Source organism: Megascapheus bottae, chromosome 2 (genome assembly GCF_031878675.1).
Source record: "Megascapheus bottae isolate mThoBot1 chromosome 2, mThoBot2.hap1, whole genome shotgun sequence".
Lineage (NCBI taxonomy): Eukaryota > Metazoa > Chordata > Mammalia > Rodentia > Geomyidae > Megascapheus > Megascapheus bottae.
The window spans coordinates 11,967,265-11,977,917 of NC_143510.1; the positions used below are offsets into that span (position 1 = coordinate 11,967,265).

General features: G+C 35.4%; 1 pseudogene; it reads right to left on the reverse strand.

Annotated features, from left to right (window-relative positions):
* Positions 1–3,920: 3,920 nt before the first annotated feature.
* LOC150066390 (importin subunit alpha-1 pseudogene) lies at positions 3,921–5,566 on the reverse strand (annotated as a pseudogene).
* Positions 5,567–10,653: the final 5,087 nt, after the last annotated feature.

Here is a 10,653-nt window from a genome sequence, read left to right on the forward strand (position 1 = left end):
AAGAATGAAGAGACAGATAAGAGGAGAGGAGGAAGGAAAGAGGAAAAAAGAAAAAAGGAAAGGAAGAAGGATAGAATGGTAATATTTATATTGACTATTTCTTCATCGTATTTTCTAATATATATATATATATATAAACATATGTATATATTGAGAAGTCCTTCTTTTCCCTTAAGGCTCATGAATATATTCTTCACATTTTATAGTTGAGAAATAATGCGAAGCGTATGTGTAAAGAGATTTATGGAGATTTAAGTCCTATAACTTTTATATAAGAATTCACTTTACTGTTTATTATTTTGTTGTATTAAAACTGAACTTCTAAATTGTATCTACAAGTCTCATGCCTTTGATGTTTTATGGGGAAATAGGGTCTTGATAACTTTTGCCAATGCTGGACTACAACCTTGTTATTCTTGTCTCTACTTTATGGGTATCAGCGATTGTAGATATGAATAACTCTAGAATTCACTTAAAATGAATAGATTGAAGTATCACAAAACATTTGCATGTTTATAAATGATAAGTAATGGAGAATATTTTAACATAAAAAATTTCTGAATGGGTTCCACAATTTCTAAGAGAAGCTGAAACAAAAAACTCTAGTTCTGTTTTACATGAGTAATTCTATAAATTCTGTATGATTTTAGTTTACTAGGAACTTAATAGAATTTGACTAGGGTATGCTCTTCTAACACAAATTTAATTTTAAGTGCATTCTAGATTTTTAAAGACAATGATATAAAAAGAAAAATGAAAATGTATAAAAACCTAAGATATCAATACAGTCTCAGAATTTTCCTAATAAACATAAAATACTTAGACTTGTACACAGATGGCTGCATCTAATGATTAAATTTTGGATATTTTTACTCCAACTAGCTTAGTAACTGAAGCATGTACATAAAACTGGGACCTCTGAAAGTGAAAACCCAGAAGAATCTGTGTAATTTCTTCTAGCAATGGCATGGAATTCTACTAATATTTAAACTATCCACCAATGATTTTAATTAGAAGAACCAAAATACCACTAAAGAATCAAAACTAAGTTTTCTCAATTAAAAAGTATCTACTTAACAAAAATATGTGAATATTTTTGTGTATATAAATTAATATAACTGTCATCTACATATAAATGCAATTATGTAAGTATAAGGAGAATGTTAGATTTTGATGTGCTAAAATAACATCTTTGAAAATCAATGCCTTATCAAAATAGAATATAATTGGATTCTATATCATTTGCATTAAGTATTTTGCTGCCTTTTACAAACTGTATGCCAAGAGTTCTATAAGATACTAGTATAAATATGGCCTAAAAGAATGTATAAAGAATATATGTATATTCCTTTGATTTGATTATGCACACACATGATCAAGAAAATTCTCACAGTAACACTTCAGGTAGAATTCTAAACTTATATCAAAGAATCTCAGTTTGGACCACAAAATCTATGCATACTTGGTGGTAATAATGACTGAGTCTTCAGTAAAATGTGTGGATTTTACTGGCATTCAGAAAAAAAGTGAGCTCTTCTGGGAACACTTAAAGTTGAAATATAAAAGAAATTTTAATCTCATTCACAAAACTGAAAGTAATAGAAGTTACAGGAAAATAATTGGTTTACAAGAAGCTACGTAAATGGACAGAAATACTAAAACTTACATGAGCCGTTGACAGTTTGTCATAGAGACTCACTAACAGAGTTGAACTTTCCACCTCTTGTAATTCCAGAAGTTATACCTGTAATATGATGATGATGCCTGAAATGAGTCCTCCCCACTTGCTAGAAAGATGTCCTACTTATGTTATTTAAGAGGAGTAAAGTTGAAAATGACTTTTTTTATTGATGACTAATTTTGTCCCTAAGGGACTATTGCTAACAAGACTTCTATCATAATAGCAAATATTGCTTCTATTTGAGAATTCATTCTTTTAAAATCACATTTGTAATTTTAAGGGACTCATAACTTGCATAGCATTAATTTTCTAAGAAAACGTATAATGATTTCTATTCTTACTATTTATGATTGGAGTGTGTGTGTGTGTGTGAACTCAGAACATTTTGCTCAGATTTTTTCATTCAAGGCTGGTGCTCTACAACATGAACCATATCTTTTTATATTTTTGCCAGTCCGGGGTTGAGCTCAGGGCCTGAGCACTGTTCTTGGACTTTCTCAAGGCTAGGGCTCTACCACTTGAGCCACAGCACCACTTCCAGCTTTTTTATATGTATGTGGTACTGAGGAATCGAACCCAGGTCTTCGTGCATGCTAGGCAAGCACTCTACCACTGGGCCAAACTCCCAGCCCCATGGATCATTATCTCTACTTCCAGATTTTTGTTAATTAGTTGTATATAAAAGTTTCTCAGGTTTTTCCAAATGGGATGGCTCCAAATTGTGATTATTAGTTTCATCCATCTGAATCACTACTGTTACTGTCTTCTGAGTTATTATTTAGACAGAACAATATCTTATTTTTCTGTATCACCCCATATAATTTAGGAACATGATAATTAGGTATTCAGTTCATGAAAAACCTCAGCATAATAATTCAATATGGATTAGGAAAAGTACTTATCTGAATGTCTGCAGTTTAGAAAGGTAATTTAAGAAAGCAACCAATGTAACAAAAATGCAAATAGAAACTGTTCACTGTAAGACCATGGGAGAAAATACACTTCCTAGTAAATATTAGGAAATGGCAGAATGCAAGAAAGATGATGAGGGTAGTGGAATATATACATGTTTTCAATATCAAGGGCCTTATATTAGACAGAAAGTTCTAAAAGACAGCTAATGAGTGAGAAATAATCACATAGCATATCTGGAATAAATCCAGATGTGAGTGAGGAAAACTGCAACCACTCCAACTTGGGTAGAGCACAACATATTTCACAGAGTTTGGCTGGGACAAAAATTGGAGCATCTACAGAGATAAATGTTCATAATGCAGTTACACAAAATTTGTTAGTGATGTCTTCATAGTCTACAGTAACAAAGAGACTATTACAGTGACTTTAAGCCCCAGAACAACATGTACACCAAAATACAAGAAGCTGTACTGAAAATAATCTTCATTACTGTTGAGAAAAATGAACAAAACTTAAGATTATATAATTATCTGGATGTGGTATCTCATGCATAGAGACCTACCTACTAAGGATACTAAAATCAAGCCATTCTGATGCTTGGATCAGGCTAAAGTTGTGAAAAGCAGTCAATATAATATAAAAATAATCAGTAGTACTTTCTGAGAGATTTAAATATACCCATAAGACGAGGTATGCTGAGTAATTTCACATTTTTCACATCAGTTAGAAAGATGAAAGTTACATTCAGTTAAAGAGGTTTCCCCATTAATCTGAGAGAACAGGTGTGTTAAGAGTCACTGTTATTTCACTTTGAGGCATGTAAAGATTTAGGCAGATGACAGATATCTATATCATGATATATATACAAGTCTAAGAGCCTTATTGAAAGTGCCAACATATATTTCATAATTAGATAGTTGTTAAAAAAAACTTGCAACCAAATGAGTTTGCCAGTAAAATGTGTCAGATGACCAGAGAACATATATTCAAAAGGAGTCTCCAAAAATATGAGGGAAGAAAATGGGAACCGTGTTTTAAAAGTCAATTAAAGGGAGTTTGGGGGAGAAGACATGATTAGAGACATTAAATGTCTTTTTTGTTGTTGTTTTATTTTTGTTTTTTGTTTTTTGATGGGTGGAACTTAATCTTTATTTACAGGACACTGCAAGATAGGAAATGCCACATAGAAATAAGAAACCCCTTCCAAGGACAAGCTTCATACAGTATGTACAGTTTGGAACTGTTCAAGTATAGTTTTGTTGTAAAAATATGCTACAATAACCACATTTAAAAAAAAACAAGAGTTCTTAGAGAAACAGTAAGACAGACATATACCAAACAGTACACAAGGAACATCTTTATGCCGAAGCTGTACAAATCTAGAAGTTAAAGGTCCCTGGAATACCATCTTGAACTTGGAAAGAATAGCTTTCAGAGGTACTTTCTGGTATAACATTTTGATCTTCTTCTTCCTCCACTGAGAAGTACTTCTCAATCAGCTTCAGCGAGGCTTTGTACACACTCTGGTTCTCATGGTTCTGAAGTGCTTCAGTTTTGTCCAGGCCACCACACTCTTCAATCATTATACTAAGTTTCTCGGTTTCTCCTAGTTTCTCAGCAGCTTGGAAGGTATTTGTAATGGCATCCAGAATTACCAGGGTAATTTTGGTATCTTTTGAGTTCAAGAGGCTCTTCAATGGTTCTATTAAGCCACAGTGAACAAGGTACACAATCTGTTCGACAGACCCACCACTGGTGTAGTCATTGCCCACACCGCCTCCTTTTGTGTCTTCAAGTCAGCCTTAGAGAGAACACCCACAAGAAACGGGACCAGTTCATGATTCACCACTTGCTGGCTCGGTCCTGCCGGCCAGCTGTGATGTTTGACATTGTCCACGGAGCTTCTTTCTGAATGTTTGTCTTGGGGTTGGTTAGGAGGCTGGGCATAACAGAAAGGGCTCCTGCATCGATCACAATCTGGGTCTGCTCATTAGTTCCTGTGACAATATTCCCTATGGCTCTAAGTGCAGGAGTCACAATGGACAATTCGGTGGCTCCTAGAAGATTCACGAGTTGGGGCACGACTCCTGTCTTCACAACCATTTCGATATGCTCATTGGGGCCATCAGTCAGGTAGGAAATAGCCCAGCAGGTGTCTGCCAACACCTCCGGGTCAGTGTAATGCAGGAGGCGGGCTAAAGTAGGCAGAATCTGCTCAACTGCATCTAGTGGGGGGTGCAGGATTCTTATTGTGGCAAAGATTTGAAAGTGTCCAGGTGACATTCCTTAAGTAACCACATGTTAAAGTCGACATAGCAGGAACTGCAAGGAGAGCTAACAGGGGGTCGACCGCACTGTACTTGATAACCAAATCTCGGAAACCTGAACCATCACCTGCAATGTTTCCTAGGGCCCACACAGCCTGCTCACTGATGTGAGCATGGGGCGATGCCAACAACACAATAAATGCTGGGATGGCGCCTCCATCCACCACAGCTTTGGTCTGTTCTGAAGTCCCAGAAGCAATGTTAGTGAGAGCCCAAGCAGATTCAAACTGAATGGGCCCACAATCAGTTCTGTCCAAGAAGGACACAAATTTGGGGATCAGACCAGCACGAATAATGCTATCTATGGGGGGCTGTTTTTCTCTAGGAAGAAGTTTCTGAGCGGCCTGAGTGGCTTGGAACTGGCTTTCCACCTTGTTACTATCATCTACAGACCAATGCACAGTACCCTGATTGTTGCTGTTCTCCTGCAGTGGAGAGGTGGCATCCTCAGGAAAGGAGCTCACATTTCTCCCTTTCAGCATCTAGTCATCTTTCTTAGCTTTCCTCAACTCCACGTTAACTTCTATCCGGTGTCGTCTCATTTCAGTGCTATCTTTTCCCTTGTTCTTGAATCTGTACAGACGGGCAGCTGGTGAATTAGCATTCTCGTTGGTGGACATGGTTGAGACAAAGGGAGAAAGCTAGAAGCGGGTGCGGATCGGCTGCCCTCGAAACGTCTAGTGCGGTTCAGCCCGGGGACGGTGTGCCTCTGAGACATCAAATGTTTTACAGTTTATCAATCAGATAGGACAATTGAAGGTTTATTTCTATATTCAGCAAAATAAAAGTCTTTTATTTTCTTTAAAGAAAAAATATTGAGTAAAAGTCTACATCGGCTGAGAAAATAAGTGAAAGAGATATTAGACAAAACAAATATGAACAACTGAGATATTTCATATGGCTAAAATTATTTTTAAGTAAACAATAATTTTTATTTTTATTATGTAAGTGATGTACAGAAAGATTACAATTATGTGAGTCATCATTCTTTCCCAGTTCCTCCCTTCCATCTTCACCCGTGAGTTGTATAGTTCACTTTCGTTAGTATCCAGTGAGTTCCACTGATATACTTTTTCATCCCTTTTGCCTTCGGTTCTTAACTCTTCCAACCCTTCCAGAAATATACTCTTGAATACATCATGCATAAGGTAAAAAAGAAAAAGAGGTCTCTTGTTTCATATATTGTAGTTTGTTTCCATTTATAGAACACTTTATATAAATATGAAGAGGCACATAGGCATTGACTCTCTGCTTCTCATTGAGACTAATGAAAGTCTCACTGTGTGTATCTAGAATTCTGTATAATTTCTTATACCCCTGTATATTTTAGATCTCATTTCAGAGACAACATACACCATGTTTTTTTTTTTGTGGTCAAATTTTATTTTATTTATTTATTTATTTTTTTTGTTTGCCAGTCCTGGGCTTGAGCTCAGGGCCTGAGCACTGTCCTTGGACTTTCTCAAGGCTAGAGCTCTACTACTTGAGCCTCAGCACCACTTCCGGCTTTTTTCTATGTATGTGGTGCCAAGGAATCGAACCCGGGTCTTCGTGCATGCTAGGCAAGCACTTAACCACTAGGCCAAACTCTGGGCCACATACACCATGTTTTTTCAATTTAATTTAATTTTTTTTGCCAGTCCTGGGCTTGAGCTCAGGGCCTGTGCACTGTCCTTGGACTTTCTCAAGGCTAGAGCTCTACTACTTGAGCCTCAGCACCACTTCCGGCTTTTTTCTATGTATGTGGTACCGAGGAATCGAACCCGGGTCTTCATGCATGCTAGGCAAACACTTTAACCATTAGGCCAAACTCCCAGCCCTAAATTTAATTTTTAATGTCAGTGTAATAGACAGAGGGATTAGAGCTATATATGTAAGTTAGTGAGCACATTTCTTCTCTACCATTAACACCTCCCACAAGTTTTCTCCCACTTTCCCTCTTCCTACCCCCGAAGTTGTAAAGTTCATTTCCAACAGATTGTCTTGTGATTATCACTGTTACATTGGTTTATCATTTGTCCTTTGTCTCATCCTCTTGTTGTTCCACTTTTTCTTAATTCCTTAATTATACAAGACACTGGGTATCAAAATCACATAAAATGACAACAAGGGATAAACTGTAGGGAAAAAAATGAAAGAAAATGAAATAACTTCACATAGTGTATTAGAAAACAACAACCACAAATAAAAAACTTCTTGTTTACATATTTAGGAGTTCATTTTGCTTAGCATCATCATATACTATCATATATACATAGCTATTGAGCTATTGTGACTCTCTGCTAGGAAAATCCTAGACATATACTAATTATTGCAAATAAGGGAAAACATGGAGCCTATGTTTCTTTGGGTCTGGCTTACTTCACTTAATATAATTCTTTCCAAGTTTTTCTATTTCCTTACAAATGTGGCCATGCCATTCTTTCTGATGACAGCATAGAATTTCATTGTGTATACACGTCACATTTTCTTTTTTCTATTGTATTTTTGTCAAGATAATGTTTAGAGGGGTTACAGTTACATTCATCAGGTAATGGGTACATTAATTCTTGAACACTGATGATCTTACCCATGCTTTTCTCCCAGCTTTCCTTCCTCCTACCTCCTTTTCTCCTTGTTTTTCTCTTTACCTTCTGTATTTCAAATAAATAAACATATATACAATATACCAGGTAACAAAGTCAGATACAGTAACAACATTAGATAAACTATAAGGGGGGAAAGAAAATAACTTCACACAGTACAGTAAGAATAACAATCACAAAGTTAAACCTCTTGTTTTCATGTCCTAGAGTTCACTTTGCTTAGTCTCATCCTATATAGCCATAGCTTTTGAGCTATTATGATCCTCTGCTAAGAGAACCCTAGGTGTGTAGTAATTATTACAAATGAGGGAAACTATGGAGCCTATATTCCTTTGGATCTGGCTTACTTCATTTAATATGACTTTTTTATATAGCACAAATTTCTTGATGCAATCATCTACTGAGGGGCATCTGGGTTGTTTGCACATCTTGGCAAATAACACTGCAATGAACATTGTTGTGCTGGTTTCTTTAGTACTTCCTTATTTATGGACATTTAGATAAATACCTCAGAGTGAGACTTCTGAATCATGGGTAACTCTATGTTTAGTCTTTTGAGGTACTTCCATACTTCTTTCCAGAGTGGTTGAATAAATTTACATTCCAACCAACAGTGTAATAGCATTCCCTTCTGGCTACATCCCTGGCAGTATTTATTGTTATTAGATGTCTTGATAATGACCTTTCTACCTGAGGGGAGGTGTAATCTCAAAGTTGTTTTGATTTGTATATCTTTTATGGCCAGAAATATTGAGGATTTTTTCATGTATCTATAGTTATTCTTATTTCTTCTTCAGATAATTCTCTTTTAAGGCTTTAGACCATCTTTTAATGAGGTGGTTGTTTCTTTGAGGGTTTTAGATTTAGTTTTTTGAATCCTAAGTATATTTTAGGAATGAGGCTCTTGTATGTTCTATGGCTAGTGAAGATCTTCTCTTACTCCATGGGCTTTCTATTTATCTTTCCGGGTATGTCCTTGGCCTTGCAGAATTTCTGTATTTACTGCAATCCCATTTGCCCAACCTTTCTTTTATTTGTTGTGCTTCTGAGCCTTTATTAAGACATGCACTATTTGTATCTCTGAGCTAGGCTTATCTCACTTAACATGATTTATGTTCTAGTTCCATTTTTATTCATAGTCCTGAAAGCTAGAATGTTTAAGATATAGTTGTTGGCAGATTTTGTGTCTGAGGGTCCACTTTACTGGAAAACTCTCTTTTCACTGTACTCATGTGTCAAAAGAGCCAACTGAGTTCTATAGAGTCTTTTATAGAAGTCACTAATTACACTATTGGAAATTCTACCCTCATGACCTAGCACCTTTCAAACACCACTTGATAAAATCTATGACTGAAGATTCTAATTTATGAATAAGACACAAACTATCAAACTATAGCACTGGAATAATATCATTATGCACTTTCTAATGTTCACTTTTTCAAAAAGGAAGACATGTTTTGCTCTTGCTGCCATCAAACAACTCTATATACAGCATGTTAGAAGCCAGAAATGAACATGGGATGAGGTCTTGTTCAATTTCTAATCTCTTTCAACTGTAAACTACCTAAGAATGTGTTCTCTTGGAGTTTCTTTCTTGGATTTGAAACATTGTTGAAGTTAGCACTAATGTAAAAACAAAATTATTAGAGAATCAATTGCACTGGAATCACATGTTGTAAAGTTATAAAGCTCTGACAAATCTGATACTCCCTTAAATGGAAAAAAATACATTTTCATGGGCTTGTAAAGTTTTTTCTTGGATATTTATAAATTATATTTACTTGACAAATAACTCAATATATTTCTAACTGCATTGTAGAAATTATATAAAATATATAAGACTATTAATGGAATGGCTGTTGGTGCTAGGATTAAATCTAATATGTACACTAACGCATTTTATATCCTAAAAGAAACATAAAATTGTTGATATTGACTATATGAATATGTGCTTAATATTAAGAAATTATTTACATTGAATTAAGTTATATTTATGAATTACTATACTATTGACTATAAGTGGTAAATATGTAAAAACTTAACTATAAAATTCTAGCAAAAATAATTATTCAGTAAAACAGATGCATAATTGTATGTCAACTTCTTTACATGTATTTGACTGATAAAATATACTGCATTCACCAATTTAATAGGGAAATTTTTAAACAATGAGAGTTATAAGGAAGCAGTCAAGGGTCTGCCTCTTCAATTTTCCTCCTGTCTCCTCAATACAGCAAATCATGTCCTTCAAGAGTACACTGTGTGAGAGAAAATGTAACTTAGCAGTATTGTAACTTTATGCAGTATTGATTTCACCTATTTGTTTCTCAATGTGTAGATGATAGGGTTCACCATTCCTGTAAAAACTGTAGAAAACACAGGAAAAAATTGTCCACTGGAAAGTTGCTGAAAGACATGAGAAGGGGTAACAATATTCAACTAATGTACCCACTACCTAATGAATGTAACTGTCACCCTCTGTACGTCACCCAACAATAAAATAAAACATACAACGAAGAAAGTTACTGAAAGGCCAGACAAAGATGAAAATGGAGACTCCAAAGAAAATAGTCATGATGGCAATATGTGGAGTCAGTATACAGTGGCTCTTGTCCATGTCCACTAAGGAATGTTGACTACGTAAAAGATCAACAAGTGAAAAAAGGTCACCAATAAGACCACTGTCCAAAAGCATCAGCCTTTGGGGGATATAAGTATCTGTACAAGCAAGATTGATAACCAAAATAAGTTCACAATATCTACTATATTTGGTCCCCTCTACCATATTTTGAGGCATGTTTTCCCTATTTAGCCCAAGGTGACTTTGAAATCTTGAGTCTCCTGAAATCTTGGTTTGAAATCTTGTATCTCCTCTTATCTCCAGAATGTACTACAGGCATGAACAATAGCATTTTAGCTTGATTCTGTCTACCCTTGACTATGTCTGCTCTCTAACAATTAATGCCTACTACCATACAAATTAAAACTGTTGGATGGAGACTGGAGATGTGGTTATTGCCCGAAATAGCCAAAGCATTTTGTTTGATCTCCTGCACCATATCTATATATCTAGATATATACACCACAAAATTTTATTTCATAGTATGGAAAATTTGTGAAAGATTATTTGGATTTGAAATTTGAA